Source organism: Bidens hawaiensis, unplaced genomic scaffold (assembly GCF_021521415.1).
Source record: "Bidens hawaiensis isolate Kalapana, Puna unplaced genomic scaffold, B.hawaiensis_p1.1 tig00013076_1, whole genome shotgun sequence".
NCBI lineage: Eukaryota > Viridiplantae > Streptophyta > Magnoliopsida > Asterales > Asteraceae > Bidens > Bidens hawaiensis.
In genome coordinates this window covers 406,864-420,027 of record NW_027492102.1, presented here as the reverse complement: position 1 = coordinate 420,027, position 13,164 = coordinate 406,864, and the positions used below count along the sequence as shown (strand labels likewise).

Genomic DNA, 13,164 nt, shown 5'->3' with positions numbered 1-13,164 from the left:
CAGCTGCTAGGCATCATATACATTCATAATCTCAGCTCATAAACCCTAAGTAATCGTTCATAAACTTTGTTTTTTGTTCAAGAACCCTAACTAGTTGAATTGATCTTTTTCTTTGGATTGTTTTGCAAGTAATTGATTGTTTGACTTTGATTTAGTTATTCTTGGATCTTGAATGAGTTTGATTATGTTTATGTTGATGTTTATGATGTTTTACTTGAATGTTAAGGTCTGTCCAAACTTAATGAGTAGCTAATCTTGTTTGTTCTACCTAGGTTTGATGAATATTGTTAGGTTTTGACTAGTAATATGGATTGTTAATGATCATGGCTTAAATTGTTAATGTAAAATTTGATTTAACAGTAAATTAGATTGTGTTTAGTGGCTGTGTTTTGTTTGATTATACCTAATAACCTCGTGCTTTAATTAATTGAATCGGTTTTGATTAGTTGTTGCATGTTTAAGGCTCTTTACTTCGTGTTTAGGGTTTATTTGCGGGAAGTACAACCGTAGGGATAAGTGGGTAAATTAATTAGATAAAATCAGTTGTGAAACACTTTCTTAGAGACCGAGAGGTGATAAGAAGTAAACTCGTCTCATTACTTTTACTTGTTAGAATTAAGATCGCGCGAGAGCGGGTTTTGTTCTTGTCGGGTTTGGGTTTTGAGCGATTAGTTGTTCTAGTATAAGTTAAACTAAATTGTTCCTCTATCCTTGGTTGCGTAGTATTCGTCTCCATTAGGGTAGTGTGTCGGTGAGACCGAGAGGAGAGTCGACATTAGAGCACTTTAACAATTCGTTTCTCGGTTTGTTCTTAAAATCAACTAAGTGTAAGTTAGAGTTTGTTAGTGAGACTGAGAGGTGATCTAGCTTTCTTGAGTGAACCATAGTTGTGTCATCCTTAGGAATCGGTGTCGTGAGAATCCTCAATCCATTATCTTATTATACCTTCAATATGATTCTTACCTTGGTAGACGTTTTCTCCGATTGCAGTTAAGTTTCCAAGTTTTGTTAAGAGTTTAGTTAAGTTAAATTAAGTCTTTTAAGTTAATTAAATTAAGTTAGGTTAAGTATTTAATAATATAAAAATCAATTTAAAATATATTATTCTTAGGTGAGTCTTATTTAAGGTTAAGTATTAGATACGTGTTCACGTGTCCTTGTGTTCGACACTCGGACTTCCTTAGTCCTATACTATTAGTGATCGGTACACTTGCCGGTTTTGTGTGGCTTCTTTAGGAATTTCGTTTAATAAATTTAAAGCTTAGTTGTGAGAGCATCGTTAGACACACACCAAGTTTTTGGCGCCGTTGCCGGGGAACGAACCCGGGTCACCCGCGTGACAGGCGGGAATACTTACCACTATACTACAACGACTGTGGCTGTTGTGACGGCTGGAGAGGAAGAAGAACACCAAGGAGAGTCTTGTGCAGCTGCTAGGCATCATATACATTCATAATCTCAGCTCATAAACCCTAAGTAATCATTCATAAACTTTGTTTTTTGTTCAAGAACCCTAACTAGTTGAATTGATCTTTTTCTTTGGATTGTTTTGCAAGTAATTGATTGTTTGACTTTGATTTAGTTATTCTTGGATCTTGAATGAGTTTGATTATGTTTATGTTGATGTTTATGATGTTTTACTTGAATGTTAAGGGCTGTCCAAACTTAATGAGTAGCTAATCTTGTTTGTTCTACCTAGGTTTGATGAATATTGTTAGGTTTTGACTAGTAATATGGATTGTTAATGATCATGGCTTAAATTGTTAATGTAAAGTTTGATTTAACAGTAAATTAGATTGTGTTTAGTGGCTGTGTTTTGTTTGATTATACCTAATAACCTCGTGCTTTAATTAATTGAATCGGTTTTGATTAGTTGTTGCATGTTTAAGGCTCTTTACTTTGTGTTTAGGGTTTATTTGCGGGAAGTACAACCGTAGGGACAAGTGGGTAAATTAATTAGATAAAATCAGTTGTGAAACACTTTCTTAGAGACCGAGAGGTGATAAGAAGTAAACTCGTCTCATTACTTTTACTTGTTAGAATTAAGATCGCGCGAGAGCGGGTTTTGTTCTTGTCGGGTTTGGGTGTTTGAGCGATTAGTTGGTCTAGTTTAAGTTAAGTTGAATTGTTCCTCTATCCTTGGTTGCGTAGTATTCGTTTCCATTAGGCTAGTGTGTCGGTGAGACCGAGAGGTGAGTCGTCATTAGAACACGTTAATAATTTGTTTTCCCGGTTTATTCTTAAAATCAACTAAAATAAGTTAGAGTTTGTTAGTGAGACCGAGAGGTGATCTGACCTTCTTGAGCGAACCTTAGTTGTGCTATCCTTTAAAACCGGTGTCGTGTGAGTTTTCAATCCATTGTCTTGTAATCTCCTTCAATATGATTCTTACCTAGGTAGACGTTTTTATCACTGCAGTCAAAGTTTCCGAAGTTTGGTTAAAAGTTTTCATTCAGTTAAGTTAAGTAGTTAAGTCAATTCTAAAATAAATAAATTAAATATTTTGGTGAGTCTTGTTTAGAGTTTAGTGATTATAAACGTTTTCACGTGTCTTCGAGTTCGATATCCGGACTTTCCTCATCTGTGCTATACGCGATCGGTACACTTGCCGTTTGTGTGAACTAGGATAGATTGTTTGGTTTTTAAAGCTTAGTTGCGACTTGTGTTTTATTTATATATATATTTTCACACATCAAAGTGCGTGCCACCCTCCACCCACATACGACCAAGGAAGGTGTTTGTTTTCGAAAGGCGTGTTGACAATTCTCGAAGATTGGTGTTGTCATTGGCGTTTCCAAGTTGATCGAGAAAGTTAAGGGACGTCGAAGTGCTGCTCGAGTTCCTAGAGTTTATAAACTCCAACAAGGTTAGGCGTAACGACAAATGAATATTAATATAATATTATATTAAACGCTTAAGCCTTAAGTCGAGGTTATACTCGATACCTCGATAAAAGAAAAGAAATACAATCATAATAAAAAAAGAAATAAGAATATTAATTGACAAATATATATGTGTGTAAGTATATATGATTATATTCTTTATTATGAAATTATTATTTAAGTAATAATGAGTATTCTTAAATAATAAAAGAAAAAGAATACGTTTATTTGAGAAGAAGAAACGTCGGGTTTTTATATAAACAAAAGGTTTATAATTTACTTTTAAACTAAAGGTTTTCAAGTAAAAGAAATACATGAACTAAAGGTTCATCGAGGTAAAGATATCAAATAAGACTAAAGGTCTTAAGCCGGATTGTATATCCGACTAACAAATGTTTATACTCGTACTAAAGGTGCGAGATAAAAAAGGAAAGACCCTCGGACGGTGAGTGAAGCTGATCCCAAAGAGGTAAGGTGAATACGCCCCCAAAATTTTATAATCTGTTTTCAAACGAGTCAAACATGTTATATGAAAATTGTTTACAAGGAACTACGTGTTCCTAAAACCATTATAAATGAAAGTATAAACCTAGCCCTCAGTCTGTGGTATACGTATGTCTGGATCCTTTCATAGGTGGTACTACGCGATTGGCACATCGCACCACCCTGATCGTAGGACTCTTTCCCGCGGGAAGTACGATCTTTGTGTATATTTACGGGTACTTAACTAAGTCAAACGCTGCGGTGTTTGCTGAGGTGACCTAGAGTAGAGGCTTGAATTTATAAATGTGTTATTTAACTTTGTTATTCCTAAGCCACGTTGGGTCGAGGCAGGCGTAGTCTCGAGGAGTAATAAAGTAAAAGAAAATATTTTAGCGTCAGCGTGTTCACCAGCATTCGTTGCTGACGTATTTTCTTTACATTTTGCAGGTGAACAAGATTCGCACTTGGAGTGTCGAAGTGCTATATATAAATCCGATGGCTCGGATCTTTTGTATAAAACTTTAATATATAAATGGTGGTGGTTTTGGTAATGTAAACAAGTAATCTTTAAACTTAGCTCGGGAATCTTTTAAATCCCCGACTTTTGTTTATGTAAATATTTACAACTTAAATCCACAAGTTTTACAAGTCTTCCGCTAATTGAACGTAACTATGATTTATTACACTTGTGGTACCAACATAGCCGTCACACTCCTAGGCCGTGTTTTGGGGTGTGATAAGCGTTGGTATCAGAGCCATCGATCTTAGCGAATTGGGTATCATAAAACAATACCCAAGCTTCAATCCAAGTATAGGAAATAATTGATTACTTGTTTTAGGGATAATATAGGTTGGTAACCTTTTCTTTCCCTCCACATTCTAAAACCACCGATAAATGTTAGATGTCGTTCAAAAGGTGGATGGAAAAATATGTGCGAGAAGCAAAAGAGGCCGGGATAGCCGAACCTTTTCTCGAAGACAACATGAGTGATGGTTACTACGAAGCATACTTTGACCAATATGTGGAACAAGATTTGACCAAACCTGTGTACTACCCCGAAAGCCGAAACTATCCAATAGACGTTGCCGATAGTCCACCAAGACAAGGAATTGGACCACCAGGACACTCAAGCTACCATCCACCAACCATACCTATGTATCAACCCTATGAAGTACCGACATACCATCCCTCGGAGATTCCTACTTACCAACCACCACAAGTACCACAGTACTACCCGACTGGATACCTACCAAACCCACATCCGTCCTATGCCTTCCTCTCAAACCGACCCATAAAAGAAGAACCAAGATCCCCATCCTCTGACTAGATGCAGTTCCACTCTGTCCCACGAAGGTGGCTTACTGGAAGCTCCACCATGAATGAAGTCAACTCGCAACCCAACAATGGCGAAGGGCCGTCCCGCAAGCCCAAGATGAGGGTAATGATGCCCTACGAAAGTTTCAAAATTCCATCAATGTTGAATGAAACTACACAACCCATGGAGGAAGATGAACCAGAAGAAGAAGAACCCGAAGAGGAGGAGGATCCCGAAGAAGAAGAGGACCCCGAAGAAGAAGAGGATCCTGAGGAAGAACCGGAAGAAAAGCATCCCGATAATCCCAATGAGACATCAATGGATGGATCACTCACTTCCCTAAACCCAAGCTACGGTTCCGTCGATCCGTATGTTTAATATCTGGAGCAACTCAGGAACCAAGCTTCGTCAAGCTTCCCACCATTCCAAGGAGAAATTCCCTCGATTCAAGAGCAAGCTGATGAGATCCGAGAACAAAACATGGCTGCTAAGACTTTCTTCTACCTTACATCCGACATGACTGAGGTCCCGTATCCTGAACCGAGGAATCACTACGAGATGGTGACATTGGGTTACCGTGACCCACCTCCACAATATGGATACCCCGACAAGGTTCCGAAATCGTATGAAGAACATTTGGATCACGCTTTGCACGAAACCGACGATTGGAGGAAGAAGGTAGCCGAGGAAGAAAGAAGAAGAAGAAGAAGAAGAAGAAGAAGAAGAAGAAGATGGGAGAGAAGCTTCTTCATAAGTGTAACAAGCTGACAAGGGTGGTGAAGAAGTTTTTAAAGATTGAAGATGGTGGTAAATGAAGATGTGTGTGTAATATAAACATTTATGATATGTGTGATGTATGTATCAAGAAGTTGAAATGTTCTTAAGAATAAAGATAGGATGATAAGTATATATATATCTTTGGAACGATATATATATACATGTTTATAATGTGGAATAATATATATATATATATATATATATATATATATCCTTTGTGATATATATATATAGGAATGTATAATAAAATATTATGTTTAATAAAAGAAAACGTTGTTTGAATTTCAGATATAAATTGAAAAGAAAAGAAACATGTCTGAACAAAGTAATAACAACGAGAATGCTCGAAAAGAGCAAGAAATGAGAAAAGTTAAGGGGAAAGACCCCTTGGGTAATCAAGAGGAAGAAATTCCCAAAAAATATATGACTAAAATACAAAAGATGATTAAAGATGCGGTGAGAGAAGAGTCCATGGCTAGGTCTCAATCTCGAAATTTGAAACACTCTCGTTCGGTCAATCCTTCCCGAAAATCTATTTCTAAACCTCGATCTAGACCTTCGCATAGGGAAGAAAGTGTCCATGAGTCTGACGCCGATGGTAGAGTTAGGCAAGAGTTCAAGAAACTTAAAATTTGTGGGTGTTCGTTTAAAGATTTCAAATACTATGGACCGAAAGAGTTCCATGGTGACAAAGGAGCCATCACAACCGTGAGATGGCTTAAGGAGGTGGAGACGATCGTGATCACGAGAAAATGTTCCGATGAGGAGAAAATTTAATACTCTGCCCTTATGTTTAACGGAGAGGCGCTCGAGTGGTGGAATACAATGTTGATGAGTAAAGGGAGAGAGGCAATGTACAACTTGAGCTGGGAAGAGTTTAAGACACTGTTGATGGGAAAGTTTTGTCCCATGCATGAGACCGACCAAATCCAAACCAAATTTCTGAATCTTAAGGTCGTGGGGACAAACCTTCGTAAATACAACACCAAGTTTCACGAGTATTGTCGCCTGGTTCTCCAGCTGGTGAATCCTGAATCCAGCAAATTTACGAGGTATATTTGGGGACTGCCTCGGGAAATCCGCGACATGGTAAGGTCACACTTACCACAAACCGCCGACTCCGCAATGGAGTTAGCTGGTTATTTGATGGGCGGCATGGTCCGCAACAAGGAGGAGGATAAGAAGGTTGTGTCAACTAACGACCATAGAAGGACTGGAGGAAACAATCGATTCAAAGGCAAGGTGTAAATCAAAGCCGATTCGATTCGAACGCTACGCCATGCAAGACATGTAGAAGATATCACAAGGGTCGACGGAATTTCGCTCCGTCCATAAAAGTGTGTGAAAATTGTCAATGACCGGGTCATGATGCTGCTAATTGTTGGAAGAAAAAGATGACTTGCTTCAACTGCAAGGAGATGGGACACTTGAGTTTTGAATGCCCAAAGAACAAACCCGCGACCGGTGGTGCGGGTGGAAGTGGCAAGGATAGGAAAGGAAACACTCGAGTCTTCGTACTCGACACAAAGAAAGCCGCTGACCTGCCGGAAACCATTACCGGTACGTTTCTAGTCAACGACACCTATGCTAGAGTTTTATTTGATTCGGGTGCCAATTTGAGTTTTATAGATTATAGCTTTTGTAGTCTATTAAACGAAACTTTAACCAAATTAGATAAAACTCTAAGCGTCGAGACTGCTAGTGGCGAAATCGTTAAGATCTCCGAAGTCATTGAAAACGGAAAAATTCTTCTAGCTGGTTATATACTACCTATTTGTCTGTTACCCATGAGACTGGCTGGTTTTGATATTGTACTTGGTATGGATCGGTTATCCGATAACCATGCTCGTATCATCTGCAATAGCAAAACCATTGAACTACAAGTCCCCGATAAACGAACAATTCGAATTGAAGGGGACAAAGACGCTGGCCAAGTTAGCATAATTTCCATGATTAGGGCTAACAAATGTTTAAACCAAGGATGCTTAGAATTCATGGCCTACGTTACTGAAGAGTCAAAGCCAAAGGAGATAAAAGATGTACCTATAGTCTCCGAATTTTCTGATGTTTTTCCTGATGAACTTCCCGGAATTCCTCCCGACCGTGAAGTAGAGTTTAGGATCGATCTTATTCCTGGTACCGCTCCGATCGCCAAAGCGCCATATCGCCTTGCTCCGACTGAGATGAAAGAATTAAAGAAACAACTCGAAGAGCTCATGGAGAAAGGTTTCATCCGACCAAGTTCGTCACCTTGGGGAGCGCCAATCCTGTTTGTCAAGAAGAAGGATGGTTCCATGCGTATGTGTATCGATTATCATACGTTGAACAAAATCACAATTAAGAACCGATATCCACTCCCTCGTATTGATGATCTTTTCGACCAACTTCAAGGTGCTAGTTTCTTTTCAAAAATCGATCTTCATTCTGGCTGTCACCAACTTAAAGTCCAATCCGAGGATATTCCAAAGACCGCGTTCCGAACAAGGTATGGACATTATGAGTTCACGGTTATGCCGTTTGGACTTACTAATGCACCAGCCGCGTTCATGGACATGATGAACCGAATTTGTAAGCCTTACTTAGATAAATTTGTGATCGTATTCACCGACGACATACTTATTTATTCTAAGTCCAAGGCCCATCATGAAGTCCATCTCCGAACGTTGCTTGAAATTCTTAGAACCGGGAAGTTGTAAGCCAAGTTCTTTAAATGCGAGTTCTGGTTGCATGAGGTGCAATTTCTTGGTCACATCATCAACGTCAATGGTATTCAAGTCGATTCTGCTAAGATTGAAGCTATCTCTAAGTGGGAGACTCCAAAATCACCAACCGAGGTCAGAAGTTTCCTAGGTTTGGCCAGCTATTCCGTAGGTTCATTGAAAACTTTTCCCGAATCGCTGTTCCCCTAACCTCTTTAACTCGCAAGAACATCAAGTATGAATGGGGAACAAAGCAACAAGAGGCGTTCGATATACTCAAACAAAAGCTCACTCAAGCATCTATATAGGCCTTGCCAGAAGGTACTGAAGACTTTGTTGTATTTAGTGATGCATCTCACCCCGACTTGGGATGTGTACTAATGCAACGCAAGAAAGTAATCGCTTACGCCTCTCGTCAACTTAAGGTGCACGAAAAGAACTACACGACTCACGATCTAGAGTTAGGCGCCATAATCTTTGCACTTAAGATATGGAGGCATTATCTCTATGGAGTAAGATTTACCGTGTACATCGATCATAAGAGCTTAAAGCATATCTTTGATCAAAAAGAGCTCAATATGCATCGACGACGCTGGATGGAGACTCTCAACGACTATGATTGTGAGATTGTCTATCAAAAAGGCAAAGCCAACGTTGTGGCTGATGCCTTAAGACGTAAAGAGCATGAAAAGCCCAAAATAGTTCGAGCGTTGGGCCTAGAACTCCAAATCGACCTCTTTGAACAAATCAAATCCGCGCAAACTCAAGCAATCAATGAAAACCAAATCTCCGACGAAAAACGTAACGATACCATTGACTCCCTAGTCAAGGGTGACGATGGTATCGTTAGACTCGGGTGTCTAGGATCCCATCGCGTACCGCGATGGGATCCAAAAATTTGTCTATAAATAGCAAGGTCCGGGTTCTCATTTTTCACACACCAAACTCAGTTCTCTTATCTCTCTCTAACATCTCACTAAACCTCGAAAAACGTTCCCTTAATCCACCTCGATAAGCGTGCCCGATTTCCTCGTTTGTGTATCGACGTTTCCTCGAAGTGCGTGCCACCCTCCACCCACATACGACCAAGGAAGGTGTTTGTTTTCAAAAGGCGTGTTGACAATTCTCGAAGATTGGTGTTGCCATTGGCGTGTCCAAGTTGATCGATAAAGTTAAGGGGCGTCGAAGTGCTGCTCGAGTTCCTAGAGTTTCTAAACGCCAACAAGGTTAGGCGTAACGACAAATGAATATTAATATAATATTATATTAAAGGCTTAAGCCTTAAGTCGAGGTTATACTCGATACATCGATAAAAGAAAAGAAATACAATCATAATAAAGAAAAGAAATAAGAATATGAATTGACAAATATATATGTGTGTAAGTATATATGATTATATTCTTTATTATGAAATTATTATTTAAGTAATAATGAGTATTCTTAAATAATAAAAGAAAAAGAATACGTTTCTTTGAGAAGAAGAAATGTCGGGTTTTTATATAAACTAAAGGTTTATAATTTATTTTTAAACTAATGGTTTTCAAGTAAAAGAAATACACGAACTAAAGGTTCATCGAGGTAAAGATATAAAATAAAACTAAAGGTCTTAAGCCGGATTGTATATCCGACTAACAAATGTTTATACTCGTACTATAGGTGCGAGATAAAAAGGGAAAGACCCTCGGACGGTGAGTGAAGCCGATCCCAAAGATATAAGGTGAATACGCCCCCCAAACTTTTAAAAACTGTTTTCAAACGAGTCAAACATGTTATATGAAAATTGTTTACAAGGAACTACGTGTTCCTAAAACCATTATAAATGAAAGTATAAATCTAGACCTCAGGCTATGGTATACGTATGTCTGGATCCTTTCATAGGTGGTACTACGCGACTGGCACATCGCACCACCCTGATCGTAGGACGCTTTCCCGCGGGAAGTACGATCTTTGTGTATATTTACGGGTACTTAACTAAGTCAAACGTTGCGGTGTTTGCTGAGGTGACCTAGAGTAGAGACTTGAATTTATAAATGTCTTATTTAACTTTGTTATTCTGTAGCCACGTTTGGCCGAGGCAGGCGTAGTATCGAGGAGTAATAAAGTAAAAGAAAATATTTTAGCGTCAGCGTGTTCACCAGCATTCGTTGCTGACGTATTTTCTTTACATTTTGCAGGTGAACAAGATTAGCACTTGGAGTGTCGAAGTGCTATATATAAATCCGATGGCTCGGATCTTTTGTATAAAACTTTAATATATAAATGGTAGTGGTTGTTGTAATTTAAACAAGTAATGCTCGGGAATCTTTTAAATCCCCAACTTTTGTTTATGTAAATATTTACAACTTAAATCCACAAGTTTTACAAGTCTTCCGCTAACTGAACATAACTATGATTTATTACACTTGTGGTACCAACATAGCCGTCACACTCCTAGGCCGTGTTTTGGGGTGTGACTTAATGTTCAAGGGTTGGATGGATGAGATTAATTCATTTATTAATAGTGGTGAAAAGAGGTGGTTGAAGTGGAGTAAATGAGGTTGGAAGGTGTATTGAGTAAAGAAAATGAGCATTCAATTTATAGGTTGTCTGTGTGCCCTTAACTCGACCGTGTTGAGTATAACACGATCGTGGTTAACTTTTTTTTTGTCTTGCTGCATTAAATGTTTCATCATTAGTTCGTACAACATGGGTTAACACGGCCGTGTTAAGCAAGGTATGACTGTGTTGGGTCCACAACAGTCCAAATCTCATCCAATTTTGTCATTTTTTCTTGTACTTAACGCATGGTCATGTTTTGGGAAGGCACGACCGTGTTTTGATTCAGAACCTTGTATTTTGTCTTTTCCTCTTGTTCTTGATAACATGGGTGTGTTAAAGTTAACATGACCATGTCTTGATCATCATGGGGTGCGTTGAGTCTTTTTACACCTTCTATATCCATTTTTCTTCATATACCAGCTAGGCCTGTAAACGAACCGAACGTTCGATGAACTGTTCGTGAACCGTTCGGCGGGAAGTTCGTTTATGTTCGTTTATTTAATAAGTAAACGAACATGAACACAAAATTTGTGTTCGTTTAATTAAATGAACGAACATGAACACATGTTCTGTTCGTTCATTTATGTTCATGAACGTTCGTTTATGTATTAATAGAAAATAACTAAATATTATCTAGATATATCATTTTCTTAAAGGTTTTATATTTGTTAATTTGTGTTCATTTATCTGATTTCATATTTAAGTCTATTTATGTTTGTTTGTGTTCATTCACATTGGTTCATTATCTGTTTATTTATGTTCTTTTATCTTTGTTTAGTTATGTTTGTTTAGATTTTAAACACACGAACATAAACGAACACAAATGTCCATTTTTAAATAAACGCACATGAACATAAATATTTGTTCAATTAATTATAAAGTTAAATGAATGAACACGAATATGCCCTTGTTCTCGTTCATTCGATTCATTTATGGGCTTCAATATTCACATTGATGAACATCGGTCTTATTCTCTAGCATCTACCGATTTTATTTGTGTTCATGAACCATTCATTAACACATTAATATTCTTAATGAACGAACACGAACATAAAATCTGGTTCGGTAAGTTTTCGTGAACCTTTCGTGAACACAATATTTTCTTAACAAACGAACATGAACAAGGCCTTGTTCGTGTCTGATCGGTTCGTTTACAGCCCTATTACCAACTCTTTTTTATTCCTTAGGGCTATATTTACCTACCAATAGAAATTATAAGCATTAGTGGTTATTTATTCTAATATATTTTCCGATATTACGCTTAATTGGCGATATTTTAGTGGTGTATAAAATTCTTATACATCACATATACAAAGGTTATAGTCAATATATTGTTTGTTCCTAATTAAGAAACATAAGTTTTTACATGCAAGGGGTATAGTCAAAATAATGTTTCTTCATGATTAAGAAACGTAAGAGTTTCCAAACAAGGATTATAGTCAAATTGATGTTTCTTCTTGAAGAAGAAATCTAACATGAATGTTCCTTCATGAAGAAGAAACATAGCACATGATTTGTAAATAAACCAAAAGACTACATGTTTAAATATTTTATTCAAACAAATGATCTATCAAGGTTTAAAGTCATCAAAACCAGACTAAAGGTCTGTAGCCGGATCAAGAGACGATCGAGTATTTATGTAAACCTATTTTATTATAGGTTAAACATTATTCATTCACAAAGGTTTTCAAACGAGATCACCACATCATTCAGAACAGACAATCACATGTGAATACAAACCTTTTACAGTCAGTCAAACAGATAAATTGGTTGTTTATCTTAAAAATTCAGTCAAATGTTTATATGAGATTACATGATCTCTAGCATACTAAATAGAAAATAAAGCAACTCAGGCCGAGTACGCATATGTATGGATCCAAACATAACTGAACAAGCAGTTATAACCTGTTCTCCAAAGGGCTACGTGACTCAGAGAACCTTTGAATTGTGTGTATGTCAAGTGATACAAATCCCAGGAAAAAAGGGATGTTCCTGCTGAGTTTGTTCAAGAAACATATCATGTCAAATAAAGATTTGTTAAATGTTTTTAAAGTTAACGATTCACCAGCAAATCGCTAACGTATTTTCCCCACATTTCAAGGAATCAAGTTTAGGGTAACTCATAGAGTCAAATGCTCGCTATATGAAGATGACTCAGTTTTCAATTATTAAAATAATGTAAACAAATTAAACAGGAATAGTAAATCAAACACTAGGGTATTTAATATCCGAGAAGTTTTAGAAATAAATAAGTATTTTGTTTTAAACAAAGTCTTCCGGTAAACAGCCCGCAACTCTATTATATTTACAAAACATGTACTAACTATTGGTCACACTTCAAAGTTCTAAGTCAGGGTGTGACATAAGATTACTATATATAGTTATTGTTTGGAATTTCTTTTGTTTTTGAACCACAGTTATAGTGCCGCATTAGCCCATCCGAGTTGGGGTGTTACACTATTAATTTCA

General features: G+C 37.5%; 1 non-coding gene across 1 annotated transcript; it reads right to left on the bottom strand.

Annotated features, from left to right (window-relative positions):
• Positions 1–1,302: 1,302 nt before the first annotated feature.
• Positions 1,303–1,374, bottom strand: TRNAD-GUC (transfer RNA aspartic acid (anticodon GUC)). The gene has a single exon. It is a non-coding gene; the product is annotated as a tRNA-Asp (tRNA).
• Between the last annotated feature and the right edge of the window lie 11,790 nt (positions 1,375–13,164).